Source organism: Saimiri boliviensis, chromosome X (assembly GCF_048565385.1).
Source record: "Saimiri boliviensis isolate mSaiBol1 chromosome X, mSaiBol1.pri, whole genome shotgun sequence".
NCBI classification, from domain to species: domain Eukaryota; kingdom Metazoa; phylum Chordata; class Mammalia; order Primates; family Cebidae; genus Saimiri; species Saimiri boliviensis.
In genome coordinates, this window is record NC_133470.1 from 49,809,353 (window position 1) to 49,823,879 (window position 14,527).

Sequence of the window (14,527 nt, forward strand, 5' to 3'; positions counted from 1 at the left end):
CCAGGGAGGTCAAGGCTACAGTGAGCTGTGATCGCACCACTGCACTCTGGCCTCTGGACTGGGCGACAGAGTAAGATCCTGTCTCAAAAAAAAAAAAAAAAAAGATTCAAAGCCCCAACATCCCAATAGAAAAATGACCAACGGAGTCAGAGTAGGTTGTGAGAGAGACTAGAAGACGGTGACACATAAAAACTATCAGGCTTGAGTGCTCTCTAGGGCAGAAGCCAGGTCCCACTGCCTTCTCTGGGGCTCCCCATCAGATGCTTTGTGGGAATTAGCTCCTTTAATTATCACAGCAGGCACAGCTCGGTGGCTCACACCTATAATTCCAGCACATCAGGAAGCTGAGGAGGGCAGATCACCTGAGGTCAGGAGTTTGAGACCAGCCTGGCCAACATAGTGAAACCCGTCTCTACTTAAAAAAATACAAAAATTAGCTGGGCATGGTCACAGGTGCCTGTAGTCCCAGGTATCAGGAGGCTGAGGCAGGAGAATTGCTTGAACTCAGGAGGCAGAAGTTGGAGTGAGCTGAGATCACACCACTGCACTCTAGCCTGGGTAACACAGTGAGACTCCATCTCAAATAATAATAATAATTTTTTGGGGGGGATTTTCTTTTTTCTTTTTTTTTAAATTTTACTTTAGGTTTATACTATATCCAGCATTTCTCCCCATGTTTTCCCTCCCCACCCTCTGCACCCCCCGACCCCCGGCTGTCCCTCCCCTACCCCCCATCATTGCAGCCCTGTGTATAATAGCAAAGACCTGGAACCAACCCAAATGCCCATCAATGATAGACTGCACAAAGAAAATAATAATAATAATTATTATCACAACCCTGTAAGAAGAGTGAGAATGTCTTCCATTTGTCCAATGAAGAACCTTATGCTCAGAGAGAGGTGATAGCTGGCCTTAGGTTGTCTAGCTGGGAGGTGGGAGAGCTGAGGCTGACCTCACAGCGGTTATTTCCGCTGTACGTGCTGCCGTGCCTGTTATGTATGGCTGTACAGTTTATGCACTGCACAAGCATGCCCAGTCCAGAGGATGAGCAGAGTCTGGGCTGAACTCTAACCTAAGATCCACTCAGCAAACTGGCTGTCCCTTGGTAAATCTGTGTCTATCTGGAGGAAGAGGGTCATTTTTCTAATTTGTTCTCCCATGTAAAAATTATTCAATCTCACCTCAACCTCTGATTCTTTGGTCCCACCACCTTTTAACTAACTGCCCCTCAGTCCCCTCATGTCCTCACTTCTCTCCTTACCCAGTATGGTAGGAAGAATTCTCTGATGACCCTCATAAGTATGTCTATCCCCTATTATCATGCCCTATATAATCCCCTTCCCTTGAAGGGGGTGGGAGTTGTGACTTGCTTTTAACCGAAAGAATATGGCCAGGATGGCTGGGCACCGTGGCTCACGCCTGTAATCCCAGCACTTTGGGAGCCCAAGGCAGGTGGATCACGAGGTCAAGAGATCGAGACCATCCTGGCCAACATAGTGAAACCCCGTCTCTACTAAAAATACAAAAATTAGCCGGGCATGGTGGTGTGTGCCTGTAGTCCCAGCTACTCGGGAGGCTGATGCAGGAGAATTGCTTGAACCTGGGAGGCAGAGGTTGCAGTGAGCCAAGAACGCGCCACTGCCCTCCAGCCTGGTGCCTGGTGACAGAATGAGCCTTTAACTCAAAAAAAAAAAAAAAAAAAAAAAAAAAGAATATGGCCAGGATGATAGGATTTCACTCTTCTGATTTGCCCTGTCTCTCTCTCTCCATATAACTATGGCTCTATCTTGCTCGCAGGCAAATAACTCAAACTGATGGCTTTGAAGAAGCAAGAAGCTGCTATCCTGTTGCGTACTACCTATGGAGATGGCCACATGGCAGCCAGCACCTAGGGTCTGAGGGCTTTAGTTCTACAGCCACAAAGAACTAAATTCTGCAAACAACCATGTGAGTTTGAAAGAGGATCCAAACCTCATATGACGCCATAGCCCTGGACAATATTCTGATTGCAGCCTGTGTGACCTGAACAGATAATACAGCTAAGCTATGCTTGGATTTCTAACCCATGGAAACTGGGAGATAACAAGTATGTTTTTGTGAAGTTGTTAAATTTGCAGTAATTGGTTATGTGGCAATAGAAAACTAATACACCCAGCTTAGATTTCCTTATCTGTCATTATAATGACTCCCTTGCAAACATCCTTACCATTCTAGCCCTTGTGGCCAACAGATGCTAAAGTGACCTCCAGTAATCTCCACCACCTGGTGTTTATGTCCTGTGTAGTCTTCTGGAGTGTCAGCAGGACCTGCGACTTGCTTCTAGCCTTCTAGAATATGGCAGGCCAGGTGCGGTGACTCATACCTGTAATCCCAGCATTTTGGGAGGCCGACATGAGAGCATCTCTTGAGCCCAGGAGTTTAATACCAGCCTGGAAAACATAGCAAGACTGTTTCGACCAAAAAAAAAAAAAATTAAATGAAAAACTATAGAATATGTCAAAGGTGGCCGGGCGCGGTGGCTCAAGCCTGTAATCCCAGCACTTTGGGAGGCCGAGGCGGGTGGATCACGAAGTTGAGAGATCGAGACCAACCTGGTCAACATGGTGAAACCCCGTCTCTACTAAAAATACAAAAAATTAGCTGGGCATGGTGGTGTGTGCCTATAATCCCAGCTACTCAGGAGGCTGAGGCAGGAGAATTGCCTGAACCCAGGAGGCGGAGGTTGCGGTGAGCCGAGATCGCGCCATTGCACTCCAGCCTGGGTAACAAGAGCGAAACTCCGTCTCAAAAAAAAAAAAAAAAAAAAAAAGAATATGTCAAAGGTGATGGGATGTCACTTTGCTGAGACTCCATCTTGGTATACTAGAGTTACAGAGATTCTCTTTTGCCAGCTTTGAAAAAGCAAGAAAATGAGGATCTTGGTCCTATAGCTTCAAGATGAATTCTTCCTTGATATGATATAGGAGATGTTAAACAAAAGACGAATTCTTCCAACAACCTGAGGGAGCTTGGAAGCAGATATTTTCCGCAGTTAAGCCTCTAATGAGACTGCAGCCCTCATTGATACCCACAATGCAGCCTGGTTAGACCCTGAGAGGATCCAGATAATTTGTTCCTAGACTCTTGACTCACTGAAACTGTGAGATAATACATGTGTGTTGTTGTATGTCTCTAACTTTGTGGTAACTTGTTATGCAGTGCAGAAAACAAATACAGCTTCTCTCTCTCATCTTTATACTCGTGGCCAAACGCAACCCGGGTTACTCTGTACCTCTGTAAGACAGCAGCTGAATGCCGTTAGAGAAAACAAAATAAAACAAAAACCCACACAAGCCAATGATTTCACTCTAAAATATTGATTGCAGACCTCAAATAGGTATTACTAGCACAGCAATCCTGCTATGATCACCTCCCCACTATTAGAGGTAAGTATTTTTTTTTGAGACAGGGTCTTGCTCTGTTGCCCAGGCTGGAGTGCAGTGGCTTGATCTTGACTCACTGCAACCTCTGCCTTCCGGGTTCTAGCAATTCTCCTGCCTCAGCCTCCTGAGTAGCTGGGACTACAAGTGCCCACCACGATGCCCAGCTAATTTTTGTATTTTTAGTTGAGACGAGGTTTCACCATGTTGATCATGGCTGGTCTCAAGCTCCTGACCTCAAGTAATCCACCCACGTTGACCTCCCAAAGTGCTGGGATTACAGGCGTGAGCCACTGCGCCCAGCCAGAGATAACTATTTCATACCTCCTCCTCTTCTCCCCAATCCCTGCTCATCCCGGCCTCTATCCTCACCTTCAGTTGATGGGCTCACAATACCCTTCATAAAGAAGGTAGAGCTGGTACACAAAGAGAAATAAGACAAAAAGAAAAAAAAAAAGGTAGAGCTGGGCATAGTGACACACACACCTGTAGTCTTAGCTACTTGGGAAGCTAAGGCGAGCTTGTGAGAATCACTTAAGTTCAGGAGTTCCAGCTTACAGTGATCTATGATGGCACCACTGCACTCTAGCCTGGGTGACAAAGTGAGACCCTGTCTCAACAAACAACAACAACAAAAAAGAGGGGCCGGGTGTGGTGGCTCACGCCTGCAATCCCAGCACTTTGGGAGGCCAAGGCGGGTGGATCACGAGGTCAAGAGATCGAGACCATCCTGGTCAACAAGGTGAAACCCCGTCTCTACTAAAAAAAATACAAAAAATGAGCTGGACATGGTGGCGCGTGCCTGTAATCCCAGCTACTCAGGAGGCTGAGGTAGGAGAATCGCCTGAGCCCAGGAGGCGGAGGTTGCGGTGAGCCGAGATCGCGCCATTGCACTCCAGCCTGGGTAACAAGAGCGAAACTCCGTCTCAAAAAAAAAAAAAAAAAAAAAAAAAAAAAAAAAAAAAAAAAAGAAGAAGAAGAAGGGAGATACAAAAATCAAATGGGAATTTCCTTATCTGACCATGAAATCTACAATCCTCTCTGCACCCAACCTCCTCTTCTGACTTCTCACATGGAGAAACTGTCCCTTCTCATATCAAAGACTGGGCCCTCTACTTTGGCTTTTGGCCCCTCTCATCTACTCAAAAGCTTTGCTCCTCGGGTGAGTCTCATGTCACCAGCATCACCAGCTTCTCTTTGAGCCCATTCTCATCATCACATGCACATGCTTTATTATATACCATCTCTTTTTTTCTTTCTTTCTTTCTTTTTTTTTTTTTTTGAGACAGAGTTTTGCTCTTGTTGCCCAGGCTGGAGTGCAATGGTGCGACCTTGGCCCACTGCAGCCTCCACCTCCTGGGTTCAAGCGATTCTCCTGCCTCAACCTCCCGAGTAGCTGGGATTACAAGTGTCTGCCACCATGCCAGAATATCAGAAATCTTGATATTCTCCCCCAAGTCTTTCCCTCATCTCACCTTCTCCCATCTGCATAACCAGCAGTTACTGAACTAGAAAGCCGAGAATTATCCCTTCCCTCATCTCCTTTACACTGTTTAGTATGTTTAGCAGAGATGGGGTTTCCCTCTAACATTTATCCTGAATTTGTCCACATCTCTCTGTCTCCACTATCGCTGATCTATACCAAATCACCATTGTCTCTTGTTTGAACTTTTTTTTTTTTTTTTTTGAGACAGAGTTTCACTCTTGTTGCCCAGGCTGGAGTGCAATGGCACGATCTCGGCTCTCTGCAACCTCTGCCTCCTGGGTTCAGGCAATTCTCCTGCCTCAGCCTCCCGAGTAGCTGGTATTACAGGTGCACCACTACTCCTGGCTAACTTTTTTGTATTTTTAGTAGAGATAGGGTTTCATCCTGTTGGCCACGTTGGTCTCGAACTCCTGACCTCAGGTAAGCTGCCCACCTCAGCATCCCAAAGTGCTGGGATTACAAGCATGGGCCACCTGCTTTATGGTAGTTTGTCCAGAGGCTCAGGCACTGGGAGCTTAGCACCTGAGATTGATCTCATTGCATTAGTCAGTCAGGAGCTCTGTCTGGATCACTCACTATTGGGTGCTCAGCATAGGCATTCAGACTTTTTTTTTTTTTTTTTTTTTTTGAGACAGACTCTTGCTCTGCTGCCCAGGCTGGAGTGCGTTGGAACGATCTCAGCTCACTGCAACTTCTGCCTCCCGGGTTCAAGTGATTCTCCTGCCTCAGCCTCTCGAGTAGCTGGGATTACAGGCGCCTGCCACCATACCCAGCTAATTTTTTGTATTTTTAGTAGAGACAGGGTTTCACCATGCTGGTCGGGCTGGTCTTGAACTCCTGACCTCAAGTGATCCTCCCACCTCGGCCTCCCAAAATGCTGGGATTACAAGCGTGAGCCACCCTGCCTGGCCATGGGCATGTTATTTCCAGGTTCAGACATTAGGTTTTCAGTCTGACGGATGCTGTTTCAGAACGTGGGCTCAGTCAACACTTTCAGCGGGGGGATGAGTTTGTGGCTTTAATATGTGATGGGTTCTTCTGGGAACTCACCCTGGGTCCACTTGCAGGATATGAGTCCCCACACTCCAAGGAACTAGGTTTGGGGACTCATTCCTATGGCTCTACCTAGACGCTCATTATGGGCATTATGGGGACATGACTTTAGGGTTAAGGGTTTACATGTTGATGGTTCACTTTTTTTTTTTTTTTTTTTTTGAGACAGGATCTGGCTCTGTCACCTATGCTGGAGTACAGTGCTGCCATCTCTGCTCACTGCCACCTCCGCCTCCTGGGCCCAAGCTGATCCTCCAACCTCAGCCTCCAGGGTAGCTGGGAGACAGCAGGCATGCGCCACCACGTCCCGCTAATTTTTATATTCTTTGCAGAGACAGGGTTTTGCCACGTTGCCCAGGCTGGTCTCAAACTCCTGGACTCAGGCAATTTGCCCAGATGGTTCACTTTTGAGACACTCCTTCTAGTGTTTCAGTTGGGAGAGGATTTGATATGGGAGCCTGACATTTTGTCTGATATATGACTAATTCTCTCACGAAGTAAGTGCCAGTTTCAGAGCTCAGCCTGCTCAGGTATTAGAAGCTTAGTCTGGAGATTTTAGCCTGAGATCAAGCATAGGCGATGTGGATGTCATGGCCTCACACAGGGATGTCTTTCTGGTGGGCTCTGTCTTGGGATCCCAGGCTTGGTCCTTATCTGAAATTGACTATCTGGAAGCATCCTCTGCACATTCAGTCTGGTGGTTCAACCTGCATTTTTTTTTTTTTTGAGACGGAGTTTCGCTCCTGTTACCCAGGCTGGAGTGCAATGGCGCGATCTCGGCTCACCGCAACCTCCGCCTCCTGGGTTCAAGCAATTCTCCTGCCTCAGCCTCCCTAGTAGCTGGGACTACAGGCACGCGCCACCATGCCCAGCTAATTTTTGTATTTTTAGTAGAGACGGGGTTTCACTATGTTGACCAGGATGGTCTCGATCTCTTGACCTCGTGATCCACCTGCCTCAGCCTCCCAAAGTGCTGGGATTACAGGCTTGAGCCACCGCGCCCGGCCTCAACCTGCATTTTAATCTTGGAGCTTAGTCTGAGGTGTTGTGCTAGGGGCTGAGTTTGGGCTTAGGCTTTGAGAGTTCAGTCTTGGACTGTCAGTATGGCCACCTGAAGACTTCATGTAGGTTGAAGTGTTTGCTCTAGGGTAGGGTACTTAAACTGGGATACATGGACTTATAAAGCATCATGAATAGAATTTTGGGGTATCTGTGTCTTTCTTTTCTCCCTCTCTTCCTTTTTTTTTTTTTTTTTTTATGGATTCTCACTCTGTTCAGGCTGGAGTGCCATGGCACCATCTCGGCTCACTGCAACCTCCGCCCCCTGGCTTCAAGAAAATTCTCCCACTTCAGCCTCCTGAGTAGAGTAGCTGGAACTACAGGTGTGCACCGCCACGCCTGGCTAATTTCGGTATTTTTGGTAGAGATGGGGTTTCACCATATTATCCAGGCTGGTCTCGTCCTCTTGACTTCAGGTGATCCACCCACCTCAGCCTCCCAAAGTACTGGGATTACAGGTGTGAGCCACCGTGCGAGGCTTGATTGCAATTTTAAAATTTGCAAAGAAATATACAACTTGGAATGGTGTTTTTGTAATATTTTGATAACTGTATTTCGGTGTTTTTGTAATATTTTGATAACTGTATTTTAACACACTTGACTTCCTTTGTAAATTTATATTTTATTTTATGCATTTAAAAACATTATTCTGCGCTAGGCTCATGCCTGTATTCCTAGCACTTTTGGAGGCTGAGGGAGGATCACTTGAGCTTGAGACCAGCCTGAGAAACATAGTGAGAAACTGGTCTCTGCAAAAGAATTTTTTTTTTCCACCTAGGCTTGAGTGCAGTGGTGCAATCTCGGTTCACTGTAACCTCCGCCTCTCGAGTTCAAGCGATTCTCCTGCCTCAGAATTTTTTTTTTTATTTATTCTCCACTCTGCTGGTAGAAATTTTAAAAATAAAATAAAATAAAAGCATTCTGGGAAGGGCTATATTGACTTTACCAGATTGCTGATGGGGGTTCAAGTCACAGAAAAGTGAAGAAGTTTGTTACTTAGGATTCTCAACCTTGGACATCAGTCTCAAAGCTAAATCTCAGGGTTCATTCAGAGACCTTGGTTTGTTACGTCCCAGAGAGGGACTCCACGTGTAGGGAAATCTAGCAGGCATAGTCTTTCTGTGTATGTTTGAGGCCTCAGATTGTGGGAACTTGAACTGAGGTTTTCAGTATCTTCACTTGGGCCTCTCTGGACTCAATCTACATTGCTGACTCTACAAAAAACCAGTCTCTGGAGCCATGGAGGAGGCTATGCCCCTGAGGTTCTCTCTCAGCCTGGAACTGCTCCTAAGTATCATCACACACCATGTTGCTTCCTGCCTCTGTGTATTTGCACACATTTTTTTCCCGTGCACAGAAGGCTCTTTCCTCCTTTCAGTAACACCTTCCGCCCCCATACACACACACTCCCCATCAGGCAGCAAAATTCTACTCAAACTTTTTTTTTTTTTTTTTTGAGACAGAGGCTTGCTCTGTCACCCGGTGCCCAGGCTGGAGTGCAGCGGTGCAATCTCGACTCACTGCAATCTCCGCCTCCTGGGTTCAAGCAATTCTCCTGCCTCAACCTCCAGAGTAGCTGGGACTACAGGTGTGCGCCACCACGTCCAGCTAATTTTTGTATTTTTTAGTAGAGACAGGGTTTCACCATGTTGGCCCGGATGGTCTTGATCTCTTGACCTCGTGATCCGCCCACCTCAACCTCCCAAAGTACTGGGATTACAGGCATGAGCCACTGTGCCTGGCCAATTCTACTCAAACTTTAAGAATCAGCATGCCGGGCGTGGTGGCTTAAGCTTGTAATCCCAGCACTTTGGGAGGCCGAGGCGGGTGGATCACGAGGTCGAGAGATCGAGACCATCCTGGTCAACATGGTGAAACCCCGTCTCTACTAAAAATACAAAAAATTAGCTGGGCATGGTGGCACGTGCCTGTAATCCCAGCTACTCAGGAGGCTGAGGCAGGAGAATCGCCTGAATCCAGGAGGCGGAGGTTTCGGTGAGCCGAGATCGCGCCATTGCACTCCAGCCTGGAAAACAAGAACAAAACTCCATTTCAAAAAAAAAAAAAAAAAAAAAAAGAATCAGCTTACGCGTCATCTTCTCCAAGAGGCCTGCCACAACCCCCAAGGCTGGATCAGGGACCCTCTGCTGAACCCCCATGAGCCCCTGTGCTCTTCTCTCCTTAGGCATTGCACAGAGATAGATTTATCATAGAATTTATCTATTTGAAGAGTGTTTAAGATTTGTCTGGCTGGGCACGGTGGCTCACGTCTGTAATTCCAGAACTTTGGGAGGCCGAGGCAGGCGGATCACCTGAGGGTGGGAGTTCAAAACCAGCCTGGTCAATGGGGAGAAACTTCGTCTGTACTAAAAATACACACAAAAAAATTAGCCAGGCATAATGGCGCATGCCTGTAATCCCAGCTACTTGGGAGGCTGAGGCAGGAGATTCACTTGAACCCAGGAGGCAGAGGTTGTGGTGAGTTGAGATCACACCATTGCACTCCAACCTGGGCAACAAGAGCGAAACTCTGTCTCAATTAAAAAATAAATAAATAAATAAAAAACAAGTTTGTCACTGCGCAAGAAAAGTTAAAATAAACTGAAATCTTACAGGTCACATGTAAAAGAAACTAGAGGTTTTCCCGAGTTTTACAACAATCTTAAAATGTACTTTACTAATAATGAGTTGTGAAATTGAAACTTTTCTAAAATACCAATAATAAAAAAGATTTGCTCAATTGAATTGAATTGAAATCAATTGAATTCTTTGTATTTTCTCTAGAAAACATTATAAAATACTTGTCATATGAAGAAGATATCAAAAAATTTATGCAACTCTTTGATGTCCAAAAAATGTAGAAAAATTGGTAGAGAGATGAGTCAGGTAATTAATAAGAATATTTTATTTTGGCCAGGCATGGTGGCTCATGCCTGTAATCCCAGCATTTCAGAATGGTGAAGCGGGTGGCTCACCTAAAGTCAGGAGTTCGAAACCAGCCTTACCAACATGGTGAAAACTCGCTTCTACAAAACAAAAACAAAACAACAAGAAAATAATATTTTATTTTTCTGGATTAGAAGATGTTTGTGCCGGGCGCGGTGGCTCAAGCCTGTAATCCCAGCACTCTGGGAGGCCGAGGCGGGTGGATCACGAGGTCGAGAGATCGAGACCATCTTGGTCAACATGGTGAAACCCCGTCTCTACTAAAAGTGCAAAAAATTAGCTGGGCATGGTGGCACGTGCCTGTAATCCCAGCTACTCAGGAGGCTGAGGCAGGAGAATTGCCTGAGCCCAGGAGGCGGAGGTTGCGGTGAGCCGAGATTGCGCCATTGCACTCCAGCCTGGGTAACAAGGGCGAAACTCCGTCTCAAAAAAAAAAAAAAAAAAAAAAAAAGAAGATGTTTGTGACATTTGTCAGTTTTGAAGAATTTGTAATTTGTAAATTAGATTTCTAATTTTAAGGAAATACTTTCATCAATAAATCAACAAATAAGTAAAGTGTACAATTCAATGGCTTTTAGTATGGTTTCTTCTGATTTGCTCCTCAGCTTCCTCCTTAGCCATCTCGCTGTGTGTTCACATCGTCGTCTCTGCGTGCATACCTGTCTGGTGTCCCTCTTTGCCTGTGTCCTCATCTCTTCTTCTTCTTCTTATATTTCGTTGTTTTTTGTTTTTGAAACAGGGTTTGTTCTGTTGCCCATGCTGGAGTGCAGTGGTACAATCATGAGTCACGGCAGCCTCAACCATCTGGACTCAGTGACCCTCCCTCTTCAGCCTCCCGAGTAGCTGGGACTACAGCCATGACACCCAGCTAATTAAAAAAAATTTTTTTTTTTTTTGTAGAGATGGGGGTCTTGTTTGTTGCCCAGGATGGTCTTGAACTCCTGGCCTAAAGCAATCTGAGCCATGGCATCAAGTTCTAATCTCCCCTTCTTTATTAGGACATCAGTCATATGGATTAGGGCCCACCCATACAACCTCTTTTTACCTTAATTACCTTTTTTTTTTTTTTTTTGAGATGGAGTTTCGCTCTTGTTACTGAGACTGGAGTACAATGGCACGATCTCGGTTCACCGCAACCTCTGCCTCCTGGGTTCAGGCATTTCTCCTGCCTCAGCCTCCTGAGTAGCTGGGATTACAGGCACGCGCCACCATGCCCAGCTAATTTTTTGTATTTTTAGTAGAGACGGGGTTTCACCATGTTGACCAGGATGGTCTCGATCTCTCGACCTCGTGATCCACCCGCCTCGGCCTCCCAAAGTGCTGGGATTACAGGCTTGAGCCACCGCGCCCGACCTACCTTAATTACCTTTTTAAAGGCTCTATCTCATAATACAGTCACATTCTGAGTTACTGGGGGTTAGGGTTTCTACATATGAATTTGGGGGGTGGTGAACACAAATTAGATCATAACAACAACCATTACCTCATCTAATTTTTAGAACATTTTCAACACCCCGCAAAGTAGCCCTGAAGCCATTTAGAAGTCACACCTACTCTTTCCCCATCCAAGCCCTGGGCAACCATTCATCAATTTTCTGTCTCTGTAGATTGACCTATTCTGTATATTTCATATAAATGGTATCATACAATATATGGTCTTTTTTGACTGGTCAATAATTATACGTCCTCTTTCATTCCTGATTTCAGTAATTTGAGTCTTCTTTCTTTTATTTCTTCCTCAGTCTAGCTAAGGCTTTGTAAAATTTGTTGATCTTTTCAAATAACTGACTTATCCAGTTACAGTCGCTCACATCTGTAATCCCAGCACTTTGAGAGGCTGAGGCAGATGGATTGCTTGAAGTGAGACACCCCCTCCCAACACACACGTGCACACACACACACACACACACACACATACACGAGTAGCCAGGCAGGGTGGCCTATTCCTGTAGTCCCAGCTACTCAGGAAGTGGAGGCACAAGGATCCATTGAGCCCAGGAGTTTGAGGCTGCAGTGAGCAATGTTTGTACCACTGCACTCCAGCCTGGGCAACAAAAAAAGACTTCATCTCTAAAAAAGAAATAATAACTAGCCAGTCCCGGTGGCTCACCCCTGTAATTCCAGCACTTGGGAAGGCCGAGGTGGGCAGATCACTTGCGGTCAGGAGTTCAAGACCAGCCTGGCCAACATGGTGAAACCCTGTCTCTACGAAAAATACAAAAATTAGCTGGGCGTGGTGGCGTGTGTTTGTAATCCCAGCGACTCAGGAGGCTGAGGCAGGAGACTAGTTTGAACCTGGGAGGCAGAGGTTGTAGTGAGCTGAGATTGCACCACTGCACTCCAGCCTGGGTGACAGAGCCAGATTCCATCTCAAAATCAAAACAAAACAAAACAAAACCCTGACTTTTGGTTTCACCGTTTTTTCTTTTCTCTGTTGTTTTTCAATTCTCTATTTCATTGATTTCTGCTCTAATATTTATTATTTTCTTTCTCATGCTCGCCTTGGGATTACTTTTCTCTTTTCTGGTTTCATTAGGTGGAAGCTTAGGTTCTTAATTTGATATCATTCTTTTATTTTTTATTGTTTTGAGACAGGGTCTTGCTCTGTCCCCAGGGTTTTTCTGTTGGCCAGGCTGGTCTCAAACTCCTGACCTCAAGTGATCTGCCCACCTTGGCCTTCCCAAGTGCTGGGATTACAGGCGTGAGCCACCGAGCCTGGCCAATTATTTTTTTTAGAGATGAAATGTTTTTTATTGCCTAGGCTGGAGTGCAGTGGCACGATCACGGCTGACTGCAGCCTTGAACTCCCAGGCTCAAGCAATCCTCTCACCTCAGCCTCCTGAGTAGCTGGTACTATAGGCATGTGCCACCATGCCCAGTTAATTTTGTTTGTTTGTTTGAGATAGAGTCTCACTGTGTTGCCCAGGCTGGAGTGCAGTGGCATGATCTTGGCTCACTGCAACCTCTGTCTCCCAGGTTCAAGTGATTCTCATGCCTCAGCCTTCCAAGTAGCTGGGATTACAGGTGTGTGTCACCATGCCCGGTTAATTTTTATATTTTTAGTAGGGACAGGGTTTAACAATATTGGCCATATTGGTCTCAGACTCCTGACATCAGGTGAAATGCCTGCCTTGGCCTCCCAAAGTGCTGGGATTACAGGTGTGAGCCACCATGCCTGGCCTAAGTTTTAATTTTTTTTTTTTTTTTTTTTTTTGAGACAGAGTCTCGCACTTTCTCCCAGGCTGGAGTGCAATGACATGATCTCAGCTCACTGCAACCTCCGCCTCCCTGGTTCAAGCCATTCTCCTGCCTCAAGGCTCCCAAGTAGCTGGGATTACAGGTGTCTGCCACCATGCCTGGCTAATTTTTGTATTTTTAGTAGAGACGAGGTTTCACCATGTTGGCTAGTCTGGTTTCAAACTGCTGACCTCAACTGATCTGCCTGCCTCAGCCTCCCAAAGTGCTGCGATTACAAGCATGAGCCACCAGACCTGGCCTAATTTTTTTTTTTCTTTGAGATGGAGTTTCGCTCTTGTTAACCAGGCTGGAGTGCAATGGCGTGATCTTGGCTCACCACAACCTCCATCTCCTGGGTTCAAGCAATTCTCCTGCCTCAGCCTCCCAAGTAGCTGGGACTACAGGCGCACACCACCATGCCCAGCTAATTTTTTTTTTTTTTTTTTTTTTTTAAAGACGGGGTTTCACCATGTTGGTCAGGCTGGTCTTGAACTCCCAACCTCAGGTGATCCGTCCACCTTGGCCTCCAAAGTGCTTGGATTACAGGCATGAGCCACCATACCTGGCCTAGCTAATTTTTGTATTTTTAGTAGAGATGGGGTTTCACCATGTTGACCAAGATGGTCTCGATCTCTTGACCACGTGATCCACCTGCCTCGGCCTCCCAAAGTGCTGGGATTATAGGCGTGAGCCACCACGCCTGGCCACCCGGCCTAATTTTTAAATTTTTTTGTAGAGATAGGGTTCTCACTATGTTGCCCAGGCTGGTCTCGAACTCCTGAGCTCAAGCCATCCTCCTGAAGCAACCTCCCAAAGTGCTGGGATTACAGGCATGAGCCACCACACCCGGCTCTTCTTTTTAAATACGTATGCTTACAGCTAAAGATTTCCCTCTAAGTGTTGCCTTAGCTGCATCTCATACATTTTGTTATGTTACGTTTCTGTTTTCATTCATTTAGAGTGTTTTCTAGTTTTCTTTGTGATTTTTTTCTTTGATCCATTTGTTATTTAGGAATGTGTTAATTTCCACATCTTTGTGAATTTAATGTTTCTTTTTACTGATTTTTAACTTCCATTGTGGTCAGACAATATACTTTGTACGTTCAATCCTGTTAAATCTGTTGAGGCCTGTTGTATGGCCTAGTGTATGATCTGTTCTGGAGAATGTTCTTGTGATCATCAGAAAAATGTGTACAGTTATCCGTGGTTATCTGTGGGAGATTGGTTCCATGACCTTTGGAGAATACCAAAATCCATGGATGCTCAAGCCCCTGATATAAAACGGTGTAGTATTTGCGTATAACCCATGAATATCCTACTGTATACT